Source organism: Syngnathoides biaculeatus, chromosome 5 (assembly GCF_019802595.1).
Source record: "Syngnathoides biaculeatus isolate LvHL_M chromosome 5, ASM1980259v1, whole genome shotgun sequence".
Classification (NCBI taxonomy): Eukaryota; Metazoa; Chordata; class Actinopteri; order Syngnathiformes; family Syngnathidae; genus Syngnathoides; species Syngnathoides biaculeatus.
Window position 1 is genome coordinate 11,915,617 of NC_084644.1, and position 16,731 is coordinate 11,932,347.

Genomic DNA, 16,731 nt, shown 5'->3' on the forward strand with positions numbered 1-16,731 from the left:
TAGTGATGGTATCCAGGGAGGCTGTAAACATCCATTAGTGGTTAACCGTCCCGACTCTTTTTTATTTTTTTTTCCCTCCCCAAAGCTCTCTCATTAGTGCAGCCATCCCTGACAGGTAAACAGCACTAATGGGAATGGACTATCAATAAATGCCTCCTGTGTTAACAGCAAGTGCGAGCAGATAGAAAGATAAAGGGTGGAGGCCAAAAATGGGGATTTTGCGATATAAACGGCGAAGGGAGACAAAAGGATGACGCGTAGTGGCACCTCTAAGGTCGAACATCATTTTAAGATGCTGTGCACTTTACTTCAATTCAAAGTATTCCGAATCAAAGCAACTGGGTTCTGCTTGCTTGCTGACATTTCGCCTTTACTCCAAGAGTCTTTTTCCATTCAAAATTTTGTGTTTGGTTTCCTCCTTTTTGTCTCTGGAGGGTGCGTGCCTCTTTCGATTGAAGATGAAAATTGCAATAACCATTATTATCTGAACCGCTTATCCTCACAAGGGTCGCGAGAGTGCTGGAGCCTATCCCAGCGATCTTCAGGCAGGAGGCGGGGTACACCCACCCAGAACGGGTTGCCAGCCGATTGCAGGTCACACAGAAACAAACAACCAGTCGCACTCACAGTCACGCCTCAGGGCAATTTGGAGTTTCCAACTAATGTCTGTCTTTGGGATGTGGGAGTGCCTGGAGAAAACCCACGCAGGCACAGGGAGAACATGGAAACTCCACACAGGTAGGGCCAGGATCGAACCCGGGTCCTCAGAACTGTGAGGTCAAGGCTTTCCAGGTGATCCACCATGGCGCCTACAGTTATTTATCCAGCCATCAATCCAACCATCCATTTTCTATGCCACTTATCCTCACAACGGTCGCGGGGCATGGTGGAGCCTATCCCAGCTTTCAACGGGCAGGAGGCAGGGTCCACCCTGAACTGGTTGCCAGCCAATCGCAGGGCACATGGAGACAAACAGTCACACTCGCAATCACAGTGAGGGTAAATTTTAGGGTGTCCAATTAATGTTGCATGTTTTGGGGACGTGGGAGGAAACCGGAGTGCCGGGAGAAAACCCACGTAGGCACGGGGAGAATATGCAAACTCCACACAGGCGGGTCCGGGATTGAACCTGGGACCTCAGAATTGTGAGGCCAACGCTTTCCAGCTGATCCACCATGCCACCTACAGTTATTTAAAAAACAAAATCAAAATAAATGGAAATAAATTCTCAAAATAAGACCTCGATAGAAATTACTGTATAAGGCACACTAGAATATGCAATTTTTTTAGGGTTTTTTCTTTTTTTGTGTGGGGGGTCCTCTCTAGACCTACTTTACAGTATTTATGTGGGGATTTCAGATTTACGTGATTATACGTCACAATCACATCAGAGGTTTTAATTGGCCTGAAGGTAAGATTTATTAGTCTTATTGGCGCAACTGTCCCCATATGTACACACATTTTAAAATATGGCTCGCAATCCACAATTTGAGAATCATTGTTTTCGAGACGTATGCCCCACCCCTTATTTATTTATTTTTATAATTTACAGATTGTACGACCTCAGCGGCGCCCAACTTAAAAGGTTCCGTCGTTAGCGAAGGAAGCAGCGCAAAGAACGAACACAACATCTAATAAAATCCAATCTTTGAACACGGCTTTGATGCTGGCGCCATTGTCGCGTTCAATGGCCTCGCGCAGGTGCTTCCAGGGTTGAGCGAGTGTACGTTTGCCTGCATCGGGAGCCGCGTGGCATCCATTGGCGTTAATGCTTCTATTTGCGCTCACATGAAAAGAGTGAGGGAACTAGAACTGGGAGGCAAAGAAAAAAAAAATAAAACCAGACAGAGGCTAAAGAAGAAGAGAGAGCGGGTGGGGAGATGATAGCACGATGTTATTTATGTTTAGAGCAGGTTCACTCCAAGTTCACCCTACCATGAGACGTCCCCGGGCGGTGACAACCGACACTGGTGCAGTGGTGTTGTCTGCCAACGTGGGAGTGTTGACTATCTCCAGCCGTAAACTTGTGTGTTTGCGTGTGTGTGCGTGCGCGCACAGTGGGGTGGGCTCGCGCACGAGGGAGCCGAACTGAGGGTCAACCGCCGAGCGGGAAAGTCTCGAGGAGGACAAAGGACGCGAGGCTGGGAAAGGGGAGTGCGTGCTTCACGGGCCTGTGACCAAGCCCGTGAAGCACTAAATCAGAACTGGGGTTAATTCACCGAAACACACGTTGCAACCACACACGCAGACACACAAAGGCATCGAGACATAGATTAATAAGGCGGCTACGTTGTTCACACATAGAACGCATGTAAATGTACTCTAAGTAGAGTGTCTACATTCCAACTATTACATGGAGTTCAGGTCAAATTTCACAAGCGACAGCAATAAAAATACCAGGAATATTTGATGGGAATAAGCGCTGCCATTTTCAAGTTAATATATGGAACCTGTATTCTGTCAATTCAGCTTGCACAGATTCACGTTAGCTTCTGATAACCACCACATACTTGAATGCTCTATTCAGGCATTTTTGCTTTGGGTACGCATCCATTGCATGTGTCACGTGCACCGCGTCCGCCCCACTTATGTCTTCCCAGCTCTTTTCTGCTCATTGACCGAGTCCTGTCGTGTCGTCCTGGGCTGATTCCTCACCACTCTAAGGATCATCGAGACCCCACGAGGTGATATCTTGCATAGATCTCCACTCCGATTGAGATTGACCGTCACGTTTAGCTTCTTCCATTTTCTAATGATTGCTCCAACAGTGGACCTTTTTTCACCAAGCTGCTTGGCAATTTCTCCGTAGCCTTTTCCCACTCGTGTGGAGTTGTACAATTTTGTCTCTGGTGTCTTTGGTCTTGGGCATGCTGCAAGTTTGAGTCTTACTGATTGCATGGGGTGGACAGGTGTCTTTATGCAGCTAACGACCTCACACAAGTGCATCTGATTCAGGTGGACTTTTAAAGGTGGACTAACAGGTCTTTGAGGGTCAGAATTCTAGCTGATCCACAGGTGTTCAAATACTTATTTGTAGTTGTATCACACAAATACATAAATCATACATTGTGATTTCTGGATTTTTCTTTTTAGATTCTCTCACAGTGGACATGCACCTTACAATAAAATTTTCAGACCCCTCTATGATTTCTAAGTGGGAGAACTTGCAATATGGCAGGGAGTTCAAATACTTATTTTCTTCACTGTACACATTGTGTGTATGTGGATTCATTTTTTTTTAATTAAAAAAGTTTGAACATTTTACAACAATAATGTCCAATTCTAATGAAATACATTTACATGTAAAAAATTTTATATCAGAACTACAGTGATTTCTAAGAGGGAGAACTTGCAATACAGCAGGGTGTTCAAATACTTATTTTCTTCACTGTACGTCTCCATTAGACTCAAGCTTGTCTAAAGAAAACGCGAAAGGTATCTGGCCATTTCGAATACACAATGTACATTTGTTTTCGTTTTATGTCAATTTTGACAAACTACAACTGGGAGTAGCAATAAACAGCTCGGAGCCCCCTTTTTAGATGAATTGTGTACGAATTGTTTATCAATAAACTGCTTTGTTGTGACATGACTCGAGTTAACCCCTAGTAGGGTCACTGGCATCTCAATGTATATGAAATTAGTAGGATCATGTCTTCGTCTGCTATATTAATCTTGTTCTATCTTTAAACCCATAAAAGCACAATCAAATATTTCAACTGTAACAACACAATCCAACACGAATGCAGCGTACGGGTGAATTCAGATTGCCCTATGAAATCATCTTTAATAACTCAAAAAGTGTACAAATGAGCATTTTACCAACCCAAACCAGTACAAAGTGGTGGGCCAGCACCACCAGACCTTGACAGTATCATGCCTCCCATCCCCAGTCCAGAGACAGACATCCACCGGTCTAATTACGCCGGCTGACCTCCTGCAGGTCGCCTGAGTAAAGGACCCCCCTAAAAAGATCAATATTCATTCTTTAAGATCTGTCATCCGCTTTTGACACTATCGACCATGGCCTATGTCTGCTCTCCCCCTCTTTCTTCTTTATTCATCCATTTAGCCTCCGCCCACCCCCAACCCCATCCCCCACCCAACCAGCTAACCGCCAGCCTCCTCATCTGCTACCGAGCCGTCTTATAAGCACTTAAACGCCGTGGCTGCTTGCGTAATTTTCGCGGTTACGTGCTTACTTGAAGTGCGTTGCAAATGTCAGCGAACAGGGCTTACCTTCAGACTTGAGGTGAAGACTCCACGGAAGTCTTTCTTAAAAGGGGGTCGCTCCAACGGAATCTGGAAAGAAAATATGAGTTGGTGAAGTAGGCTCACGCTCATTATAATGGACCCCCGCTATTGGCGGAGGCCAGCGGCCGCCAATACAAAAATTTATATAACTAAAATAAAAAATTAGCGTTAAAAAAAAATTCTCAAGTGGGAATAAAACAAACATTTTTGAGGTCGGTTCTCTCTCCACCCCCCTTCTCCCCCCAAAAAAATCATACAAAAATTGTAAAAAGTTAAAAAAAAAAAAAAACAGTGGCGAGGGGAATTCGTGGGTATTGAACTATATGAAGGGATCTACTGTAAAATTAATTCAAGGCAGAAGGCAAATAATGTTAAACTGACTTTTTAACACATTCACTGAGGTGGATATTTCCAATGGTCAACTGGAATCCAACCGTTTAGTGCCATTGACGTATAGATCCGCTAAGTACATTTTTTGATGTGTAGGTCTGAACGAGGGTCTCGTTCAGTTTGCAAAATTCAGGTTTTTAAAGCACTGTAATGACTTAAAGATCCTTCTAGATGGCGATGTGGCATCACTTTGGAGTTCAAATCAACGCAGCTTTTGAGTAGAAGATTACGACTGAGGGTGGTAAAGCGTTGGCCTCACAGTTCTGAGGACCCGGGTTCAATCCCGGCCCCGCCCGTGTGGAGTTTGCATGTTCTCCCCGTGCCTGCGTGGGTTTCCTCCGCACACTCCGGTTTCCTCCCACATCCCAAAAACATGCAACATTAATTGGACACTCTAAATTGCCCCTAGGTGTGATTGTGAGTGTGACTGTTTGTCTCCATGTGCCCTGCGATTGGCTGGCAACCAGTTCAGGGTGTACCCCGCCTCCTGCCCATTGACAGCTGGGATCGGCTATAGCACTCCCTGCGACCCTCATGAGGATAAGCAGCAAAGAAAATGGATGGATGGAAGTCAGACAAGTTTAGCCACCTCCACTTGAGCGTGTGTATATGCATTATTTTTAGAGGAGGTCAGGCAGTCATCGCTCACATCTCGTTTCATAGTTAAATGCATGTAAGTAAATTCACTAAATTGCAATAAATAATGTGAAATGTTTTGAAATCCAATTTCTGGATCGTTATTTTTCTGACTCAAGACTCAAAATTTAAAGGTCCTCATCAATGCACTAGTAGTGATCATTGATTCTGGCCTCCTTCTGCCCTTGCTTGACTTTTTTTTTTTTGGGGGGGGTAAGCAGCACGTGGCTAATGAAAAAAAAGGGGGTGCTTGTTGAAGGTCAGCCTCTTAATTTAGACCCCCCCCACCCAACCCTCCAATGGAGCAGGCTCTTCATGGCTAAACACAAATTGCAATAACAACAAGGACGCTTATTGTTTGATGCCTGGTGTTCTTTACATCGCCGTTTATTCACCTTCATCTGAATTATGTTGATTATTTGAGGGGGGGAAAAAAACTTTTTAAAAAGGTGCTTGCAGGGTGCATCCGCCGTCTGCTGATGATAGGGAAACGCGGCGTAACACAATCAGGGATGCAAAGTGAGGTCGGCTTGGTGGGGTTGGTGGGGCGAACGGGGAGGGGAGCGGGGGGCAGGGTCGGTGAGCGGAGAGCCAAGGCCGGCCAAGGTCAAGTTCATCTGCATGATTAAGGAGGTTGGCGAGTCCCCTGACCTCTGGATTAGTGTACAAAGTGTGCCTTTCCCAAATTTGAACCAGTGATTGACATCTCACTCATTACGCAAAACAAGCAATCTCCGTTCCTGGTTGTGTTCTTGGGAGATGAGGACATTCTTTCACCCCCCCCCCCCCCCCAGTTTTCCTCTTCCTCCTCCTCTTCTCAATAAAGGAGAGGCGGTCACCCTGCTCTCTGCTGTCCCCTCCTGGAAGGATCCAATGTGCGTTCACTGACACCAGACCCTCAAAAATTGACTGTCACTTGGATGATGGCTGAAGTTTTACAATATTTGAATGAGTTGGAGGTCATGCGAGACTTAATATATGTGATGTTGATGTTTTTTTTTTTATTTAAAAAATTCCGTGATCATTACTTAATGCTATTATAACCAATTACAAAAATGTTGGCGTGTGTTAAAGGTTCTTTGACTATTTGTATTTTTGTTTGTATAAATTAATTACTGCACTCAGTGAAAAAATGAATGAAAAAGAAATTGCAATCAAAATTTGAGTAAAAAAGCGCACCTTAATGCAATAAATATTACTCGACTCTTGGTAACAAAAATGTAGCGTGAGAAGGGACGGAGTAAAAACATCCTAATTCCTAAGTGACTTGCATCAATCTTGGTGACAAAACACAGCCGTTAATCAGCAAGCTGGATCAATGCGGGGGCGCCATTTGGTGGCAATCCAAAATGGGGGGCCTTGGCGGGCCTTGGCAGAGGTCTTCGCTCTTAGTGAATGTCATTCTCGCCACTTTTTCCCAACAGATTAATTGGTCCCTAATTCTCACGGCTGGTTTTTTTTTGTCTGTGTTCCCGAGCATTTCCTGTTTGTCTGAATGTCTGCTGCCATTATACAGCCAATCCCCGTATAGCAGCTGGCAAGGGGGAGCCCCCCCCTACTCCAACCCCCCACCCCCAACCCTCTTTCTCTTCCAAACAGAGTCCAACCACTATGAATACTAATGCATAAACCAGCAGGGAGACAGTGTAGGAGAGCGAGGAAAAGGAAGCGAAACAGTGGAGTGTTTGGAAACGTAAGGGTGAGATGGGGGGGGGGGGGGAAGAACCACCTCCCCGGGAGATTTCATCAACCTCGCCTACCCACACGGTGCCCCCCGAATCATCCCCTTTGCCCTTCCTTCGCACTTAACCATGCAGGCATCATTTCATGCGAGAGGCCTGTAGATAACATGAAGGAACTGGAGTACAGGCAAGAATATGTTTTTTTTTTTTGGGGGGGGGGGGGGCTCCACAGGAAGGGGCCAGGTGTCAATCACCTTCTCAGGTGGGTTCGGGGAGACATTACCACAGCCCGTTGACATCAGGGGGAATTAAAAAAATACACGGTCAGAGAGCAGGGAGCGCTGCGAATTGGTCCCGGATGGTACAAAGTGGATTCCGCCAAAGCCGCTACCTGCCAACTGTGACTAGAAATAAGTAAATAAATCAGCATGCATCAACAAAAACGCGAGATGGACCTCTGCACGCCAGCAAATGGGGGCGGGATGGCGGCGAGGGACCAAGGGATGAGAAATCGATGGACAAACAAATAAAAAAAAAAGTGGTAACGAAGCATTTTAAGGAATACAGGAGCGAAGGGGAGAGTTTGGGGAGGAGGGGACGGTGGGGGGGGGGTAAAGCCAGGCGATGGGGGCCGCAAGAACAGAAGCGCCCGAGGGTCGGGGGCGAGGGCGGCGGAGGCGCCGCTCTCAGCCCCCCACCCCACCCCAATGCCCCGCGGCGCCCCGATAGGCTTGAGCGACCACATCGAGTGCGAGGCGAGGGGCCAGACACTGGCAAAATCTGCTAGCTTGAAGTCAAGAGGATTACGCTTAGGGTCTGATTTACTTTTATTTATAAATATATACCGTTAACCCCTCCGACCCGCTTCTTCCCGACCCCCACCCACCCATGGTCCACGCTGTCCAATCAGTAAAAAAAAAAAAGCAGGACCAGAGAATTACTAATAGTCTGCTTTTAATGTTTCAAGTGGTAAAGCAGCACCAAGGTAAACAGGTCAATAGTATTGATCACGATTCCCAGTCATACGCACGCACACACACAGAAACAGAAACACGGAATGTATTAGAAGCTTTTTCCCTCACACTCCGCTTGAGCACCACAAGTTCTACTGGGTCCAGCAACGTCGACAAACTGGCTTGACCACACCCGGTACTCAAAGCACTCATAAAAGTCAACAGTAATATTTGGAAAAATAGCGCTCTGTCATAATAAAATCAACAAAACGAGCTGTCGTGACAGATAAAAAAATGTAAAAGTGAAAAAGTTTTTTTTTGCTTCGATTCAATGGCTATTGTGCTGCTACAGTTGGATGAGAATCTGCCACCTGGGGGAAGTATAACACAGATACAGTGAAGAAAATAAGTATTTGATCACCCTGCTATATTGCAAGTTCTCCCACTTAGAAATCATGGAGGGGTCAAATTTTTATCGTAGGTGCATGTCCACTGTGAGAGAGATAATCTAAAAAGAAAAATCCAGAAATCACAATGTATGATTTTTTTTTTTTTAACTAGGATGAAAATTTCAGACCACTCCATGATTTCTAAGTGGGACAACTTGTGATATGGCAGGGTGTTCAAATACTTATTTTCTTCACTGTCCAAGAATATATTGTAGACTTCGGCTGTGTCGTATGCCGTAGTCACATTTCCCATTATACAAGATTATGATGCATATATGACTGAGTCCTGCTATATTATCAGTCTACATGTGCTGCTTCATCATGTTTTTAAATAGCCGTTGCTTTGAAGTGTTATAACACCGCCACTGTTGTTCCCCAATTGGTGTCAGTATTAAACTAATGCACTTTTTACCAGGGTTGTTCTGTTTTCATTCATTATCCAAGTCGCTTATCCTCAGAAGGGTTCCAGGAAAGCTGGAGCCTATTCCAGCTAGCTTCAGGCAAAAGGCTGACTACACCCTGAACTGGTCGCCAGTCAGTCGCAGGGCCGATATCGACATCATCACTGAGCGGGAATCGATCCCATGCTGCCCACAGCACTACACCATCAGTGACTCTCTTGTTCTGTTTTAAATACACAAAATGTAATTTGCGTTTCAACTTGGAGTGGCAATAAATAGCTGAAATGCTCTTTTTCCCCCTATTCTACTAAGATGCTGCTTGTTGTGAAGTGTGTCGAGTTGAGCTCACTCCCACCGTACATCGTTCATATCTCAAATTTTTGCTCACAAGACAAAGCATTTTCAAAAAAAGGCCAGACAACAGCACCAATCTCTTGTGAAATTAAACAACCACTGCATATTTCTCGAATGGACTTACATAATAACCACCCCACAGCAAGTTTCTCCGCCTACCACTTGCCCAGTAGGCTTAGTGAAGATTGAGTGCCACTTTCAAGCAATGGCTGAATTCTGGCCACTGGACCATACCTTCTGTAGTTGGGTGATATTTGTGTTTTGTGATGTTTCCATGTGCCGTGTACATATAGTATAGCACATACCTTGGGTGAAAAACTTCCAACACAATAAACTCCGTAATTTCCGGCCTACAAGCCACGACTTTTTCCCACATGCTTTCAACCCTACGGTTTATACGGTTGTGCGGCTTATTTGTGTATTTTTTCCTAACGGCCGCTAGTGGGCACTCGAGCGTAAAAGGTAAGAATGAGACCGGTGGAATAGATGTGCCAAAGAAGTGACTTTTACCGGCCCTGTTAGCGCTGCGCTAAAGTTAGCACTGTGCTAGCGTGTTGCTGCTGTGTTACTGGCGTGTCTCAGTGATATTTACCGGTAAGTTTTATTTTATTTTATAGCATTGGCACTAGCATTAGCGCGGCGCTAGCGTTAGCACTAGTGTTAAACTCTGTGTACTGTCTTTTTTGTAAATATCTCGTGTTTGAAAGTGGGTTTCAATGTGGGCACTTGCAGCTTTTACACAGCTGCGGCGTCTGTATGTACCAAATGGTATTTCCTTTACAAATGTACTCAGTGAGGCTTGTAACCACGTGCTCTCTGTAGGCCGGGAATTACGGTAACTACATATAAAAGTGCATTATGATGTTCTCATTCATCAGCTGACGAAAAAGAACGCTTCTCAGCAAGAACTAAAGTTGTGGGGTTTTTTTGTTTTGTTTTTTGACAAAAAGTTGCTAGAGGGCTCGGAAAAAGTGCAAAACAAAGCGACAAAATCAATGTGGCAAGACTGAATGTGCTTTGAAGAAGTTGCTCCATTCTTTCATCCACATTTATGTAATAGTACAAGCCAGCTATGAAATGGAAAAGCCACAAAAAATTACATTAAAAAAATTGTCCTCACACACTAGAACAGGGTTCTTAAACTCAATTCACCTTGAGGCTGCTCGCGGCAGAGTCTGGCTGAGGCTGGGCCGCGGCCTCGGTGCTCATGCACCTGTGTTCAATTTTGATTTAAAATTAAAAAAAAAAAAATCACATTTCCTCAAACGTCTTTTTTATTTTTTTTAACACACAATATAATCAAGAATGCTAGTGTAAAGAAATTGTGTGTAAAACAACTAATAAAACTCTCCATGGCAATGCTGGTGTGACTTTCACCCATTGAAAAATGCCATTTTTTTTTTTTAAATGTTACGTTGAGTTGTGTGGTTGGTACTTTTCCCAGTCCTAAATTCTTCCAAAGTTTTTAGTCTTTTAAGTATGAAGGGAAAGCTCTTCCAGCGAACACTACCGTCTGTTCAGCAAGCGTCAACTCGGTTTTGAGTTTGGACTTGGTCTCACCGTTCCAATACTTTTGGAATGTATCTAAAGTACTGTATGTCTTCCCACACTGGCTGAGCTCATCATTTGAATACAGATTCCTATTGTCCTCTCTCTCTCTCTAATTCTTCTTTTTTTTTTGTCAATACAACTCAGCAGTGCTGGGGGGGGGGGGGGACCAGCGCGGTCAGCAACATTAGGAGGCTAATTAGCATTTTCTTGGTTCCTCCGCTAGGTTGATCTGTTCAAACAAGCCCGGGGGGGGTCCGCTGTACTTACTGTAATTAAAGGCAAGAAAAGGGGAGCGCCGATCGCTGCTGTATAGAATACACAAATGCAGGAAAGGCTCTAAGGACAGACTCACGGGCAGTTAGCGTAGCGGTTGGTAAAGTTGTCACCTCACACGGCTCTTGTTTTTTTTTTTTTTTTTTAGCCACAAAATGGTTACAAGAGGAGTAATCTTCATTTATATCTTTTTTTTTTTTACTTCAGAGCAAAACAAAGTGCTGAAGCTGCATATGCAGGCACAGGGCGTTTCCCTTTGGGCAATGCGTAGACAAAGAAGAAAAGATGTGCTACAATGAGACTCATTACAGTTTTCCTACATATTTACTTCTTTTTCTTCTAAGTGCTGAGGAAGTAGAATTAAAAGAGAATTGGTGCGGGAAAGTTCTTTTTGACTTTACTGTTTGACTGGTTGTGACAGACGTCGGTTCATCTTTGAGCGACATCGATTATCGGCAGGGCGTGAATGACACCGAAGTAAAAGGATGAGTGAAAGACGCATATGATAGCGTTCATTTGAGGCAAATTACAGGCTGTCGTTTGCTGTTTTCGTGATAGGTGACAGCACGGAAGCAAAGTTGCGTGACTTGATGATTGACACCAATTTTCGAGTAGAATTAGTTCTGTTTCCCAAAACCTTTCATTAAATATTTTTGTAGTTGGCAGTAAGTTACCCTATTGATCAATATATTCACATTATCACAGTTCTGGGGTTCTTCTTCTTCTTTTCCTTTCGGCTTCCTGTTCCATCCCGCTTGGATGTGTTTCTTCACTTCTTTACCAAACTCACCATTGGTCTGTATTGTTGACCCCAAGTATTTGAAGTCGTCCACCCCCCTCCACCCCTCTCATTCACACACATATATTCTGTTTTATTTCAGATAATCTTCATTCCTCTCCTTTCCAGTGCGTGCCTCCATCTTTGTAATTGTTCTTCCGCCTGCTCCTGCTCCCTGCTTTCACTGCAGATCACAATATCATCTGCGAACATTATGGTCCAAAGGGATTACTCTCTAACCTCATCTGTAAACCTATCCATTACTACAGGAAGGGGCTCAGAGCAGATCCCTGATGCAGTCCCACCCCTACCTTAAATTCTTCTGTCACAACAACGACACATCTCACCGCTGTTCTGCTGCCCTCATACATGTCCTATACTATTCTAACATATTTCTCCACCACACCAGACCTGCGGATGCAGTACCACAGCTCCTCTCTTGATACTCTGTCACCGGCTTTCTCTAGGTCTACAAAGACACAGGTTCAAATCTTGGTTTATGCTTGTTTGTATGTTCACTGCAATAGCTTATTGTCAGTTTAAAAATGAGCGTGAAGAAGGATGTTACTGGAGGCGGGTGGTGGAGGGCAGGATTAACACTTGTATTGCATTGTCACAATCACAACATCCACTGTACTTAAAGACCCTGGTAGGGGCTTCTCGGTTTTGGAGGATTTTAGGTGATATAGTTTCGTGACTCAAACATATAGGGATTTATAGGCATAAGATAGCTAGATGTCAGGTATTTGATAGTTGACAGATGAGTGAGGCGTGCTTTCAGCACATTCATCGGACATGCCCACCGCTTATGAGGGTGGAGATTTCGGGTTTATTTTTCGTGGTTTGGAATCATCATTTCATGACTGACTTTTTTAATGATTAAAATTTGGCAGGGTTGTTAACAGCACTGTTCTCTTTGGTGCCTAAAATATCTTACCAAGGACTTTAGGGTCCACTAATTCTTCAACAGAAGAGAACAAGACATTTGCGTGAAGGAAGACTTTCTACTGAAGTCGTCATTATTTCTGAATAAGACTGAGTTCTGTTGAGGGCTAACATGGATTATGCAACGTGACTAAATGGCACACCACTGGGCCTTGACAAGTTGACAGTGTTTGTGTTGTGGCATACTGTACTTGCGTACATTTTACATGACACGCAATGGATACAGTTTAAAAATATATGCACGTTGTGAGAGCATGTGTGTATGTAAACGCACTGGAGTGGAACCTCGTCGCATGTGACAGTCAGCTGGATCATAAGCGCTGTCAAGCGCATGGCTCAGTGTTCTGCCGCATTTTCTTCCACCGGTTCTCCATCCAGCCTTTCGAGGAGAAAGCAAGCAGCACCATAAAAAATAAAATGAGCCCAAAATAATTGGGAGGTCGGCCGCCTGCGATGTGTTGCTCCGGCTGTCCTGTCCCAGTTGTACAGATCGCTCCGGTGGCGTCGGCTCCCATTAGGCACAGTGTCAGGGCAAAGGGGAACTGTCTTCATCATTTAAACTCTTTTTCATATTTTCAGATTGTTTTGTCATTCGGTTCCTGTCTTTCATAGTTGAACAAGTAAACTTCTTTTTTTTCCTTTTGGCTTTGCTCGTTCGGGGTCGCCACAGTGTGTTATCTTTTTCAATTTAAAACTATCTCGTGCATCTTCCCCTCCAACACCCACTGTCCTCATGTCCTCCCTCACAACATCCATCAACCTTTTCTTTGGTCTTCCTCTTGCTCTTTTGCAGCAGCTCCATCCTCAGCACCCTTCAACCAATATACTCACTCTCTCGCCTCTGAACATGTCCAAACCATCTAAGTCTGCTCTCTCTAACCTTGTCATCAAAACATTCAACTTTGGCTGTCCCTCTAATGAGCTCGTTTCAAATCCTATCCAAGCGAGAAACTCAGCATCTTCATTTCTGCCACCTCCAGTTTTGCTTCCTGTTGTCTCTTCAGTGCCACCGTCTCTAATCCGTACATCATGGCCGGCCTCACCACTGTTTTATAAACTTTGCCCTTCATCCTAGCTGAGACTCTTCTGTCACATAACCCACCAGACACCTTCCCCCAACTGTTCCACCCCACTTGGACCCGTTTCTGCACTTCCTTCACACACTCTCCATTGTGCTCTATTGTTGACCCCAAGTATTTGAAGTCGTCCACCTTCGCTATCTCTTCTCCCTGGACCTTCACTCTTCCCCCACGCCCCTCTCATTCATGCACATATATTCTGTTTTACTTCGGCTAATCTTCATTCTTCTCCTTTCCAGTGCGTGCCTCCATCTTTCTAATTGTTCTTCCGCCTGCTCCTGCTCCCTGCTTTCACTGCATATCACAATATCATCTGCAAACATCGTACTCCAAGGGGATTCCAGTCTAACCTCATCTGTCAGACCTATCCATTACTACCGCAAACAGGAAGGTGCTCAGAGCAGATCCCTGATGCATCCCACCTCCACTTTAAATTCTTCTGCCACAACAACAACAACATGAACTAAATCGTCATGAATTAACTAAATACTTGGATTTCTTCGAAAACTACGTATTCTGACAAGAGTATTCGCAATAGTCTTGGGTGATTACTAGAAATGGTTATGATGTTGATCTGAATCCATTGATTATCATACTGAATGTGTAATCCGGATGGGCGCGTTTATCAATTCCTCACTTGAACGGTATAAATTGTGTCTTGAAACAATTGAGGTAAAATGGAATGACTTTGCAGTCTGACTTCTTTGTGAGCACTTTTCTTACAAACAATACAACACAAAGTTTATTACGCGTGTTAAGATCTTCAAATAAATCAAACAATAAAACTTTGTGGTTTGCACACCCTTATTGACACAAACCATCCATTTTGGTGCACTGTCCTGGAAACAAATTTTTTTGCATGAAATGCATCAGCATGTTGCACTACACAAAAAAAGAAATGGGGCCGTTCTTAAAAAGGTATGCTAAAATATGTCCACCAAAACATTCAGTCCAAATATCTGAAGTGACAAACCACGAATTGAACTCCCAATGAGTATTTGGCAACAATTCATCTATATCTAACCTAAGAACACTTGGGCAGGATGTTGTATCAGTGATTAACATGCCTACAGCACAGTTATGAAGTTGTGGGTACGAATCTCGGCATTGGCGTTTCTCTCATCCTATGCTTGTGTGTTCTTTTCGGGTAGTCCGGCTTGCTTCCACATTTGAAAAACACGAGTTAAATTAAACTGAAAACCCAACTAAAACCTAACAAACTAAATTGTCCCTAGGTGTGAATGTGCATGCTTTTTGTTTACATCTTCTTCTTCTTCTTCTACTTTTCCTTTTGTGTCCCATTAGGGGTCGCCACAGTGTGTCATCTTTTTCCATCTTAGCCCATCTCCTGCATCTTCTTCTCTAACCCCAACTGCCCTCATGTCTTCCCTCGCCACATTCATCAACCTTCTCTTTGGTCTTCCTCTCACTCTTTAGCCTGGCAGCCCCATCCTCAGTGCCCTTCAACCAATAAACTCACTCTCTCGCCTTTGGACATGTCCAAACCATCGAAGTCTGCTCTCTCAAGCCATGCAATTAACAGTTGACCACTGCAGAGTGTAGTCTGTGTTTGGCTGTTGGCCAGTACTGGGTCTACTCCACCTCTTGCCAGAAGACAACTGGGAAAGGACAAGGACCATAAAAAATGGATGGCTGACTTTTTGAGTAGCTCCTCAAATTAGGTTGTGGATGATACTTAAGGTCTGTCTACCAGTAAAGCTCTAAAATTGCAATCATATTTATTGCAGGTGATTTCCATTTAGGCCTTTATGACTGTACAAGCCTTGAGCATCTTTTTCTCTTGTTCTTTCACAAGACATTGAGAAAGTTTGGTTCCCAAGAAAAGTAAATCTGTCTTGGAACACAAGACTGTTGTAGATCTTTTTCATTATAGAGCCAGGCTGACGTCTTCGGCCTTGCAGGTGCTCCGCGGAGCATCGATACCGTGTCCCTGTCATGTCACGAGGCCATCTGAGCGTCTCATGCGGACGAGCCGGCTTGCAAGCGGGGACACGACGAGGAACAAGGATAGCGAGACCGGGTGGGGTGGGATGAGGGTTGAGGGGGGGGCGCTGCAGTAGCGGACACACACATGGTGGGCTCGTGTGTATGAAAGCCGTGACAGGGACACTGGTCGGGCTGTCATCGCAGGCGCTACCATGCGATGGTGTGGGGCTGACAGGTCAGGGTGGTTTCATGTCGGACAGAACCAGCCAGTCGGGGGAGTAGACGGGGGCACGCTTGGGTATTAGCTCCCCAAACGTCACAATCACTGAGCCATGTCGTGTTGTCTTTTTGTGCCAGCTTGACATGTTTTGACCTGGCCTAACCCACTGGTATTTGCGTGAAATAACGCTTTATTGGTAACGGTGTAAACACACCTATTTTACCCATAGCACCCAGGGGTGGACTGTCTACATATGGCAGTCTAGTACATTGAGTGCCTTAAGGCAATTTGAACTAAGCGAACCTCCATTTCGCCTGGCATTCCGCAGTGTCCTGAAGGACCCTTTAGATGGTCATCCAGTGGACCCTTAACGGTTGCCTCCTGCATAAACGAAGGCCAGTCACCAGACCTCTGACCTGCTTTTAAGAATACATTACGTACCTAACGAGGAATCCCACGCAAAGTGTCTCGTGCCGTTTTGCCCTTGAGCCACTCGGCGGCGAGGTATCGTGGGGCACCATAAACGCCTCACACAATGACATTGAGAGGGGAGCCGTTACCCCTCCCCTTGCCTCGAGTCTCTGTGGACTTGGGGTATCCATCCGGCTGCCCGTGCACAAATAAATAATGCAGCGGCCAGCTAATGCGCTGGGCCCTGACTCAGTGGCTGACGTTGCCTGCAGCTACCTTTGGGCTGGAAAATAATTACCATGCAAAAGGAGGTGGTTGCGGTTGGAGCTTGAGGGGGACGTATAGTGTAATAGTGAAAATAGGGGGTCACAATGAAGCTGCCCTCCATGCATGGACACCCCTCATTCT

General features: G+C 44.8%; 1 long non-coding RNA gene across 3 annotated transcripts in view; it reads right to left on the bottom strand.

Moving 5' to 3' along the window:
• The window catches only part of LOC133500987 (uncharacterized), a 301,872-nt gene that overhangs the window by 169,590 nt on the left and 115,551 nt on the right, over positions 1–16,731 (bottom strand). For all 3 annotated transcript variants that reach the window (XR_009795068.1, XR_009795067.1, XR_009795069.1), the window contains exon 4: positions 4,240–4,302. This is a non-coding gene — a long non-coding RNA (uncharacterized LOC133500987). The remainder of the gene's footprint in view (positions 1–4,239; positions 4,303–16,731) is intronic.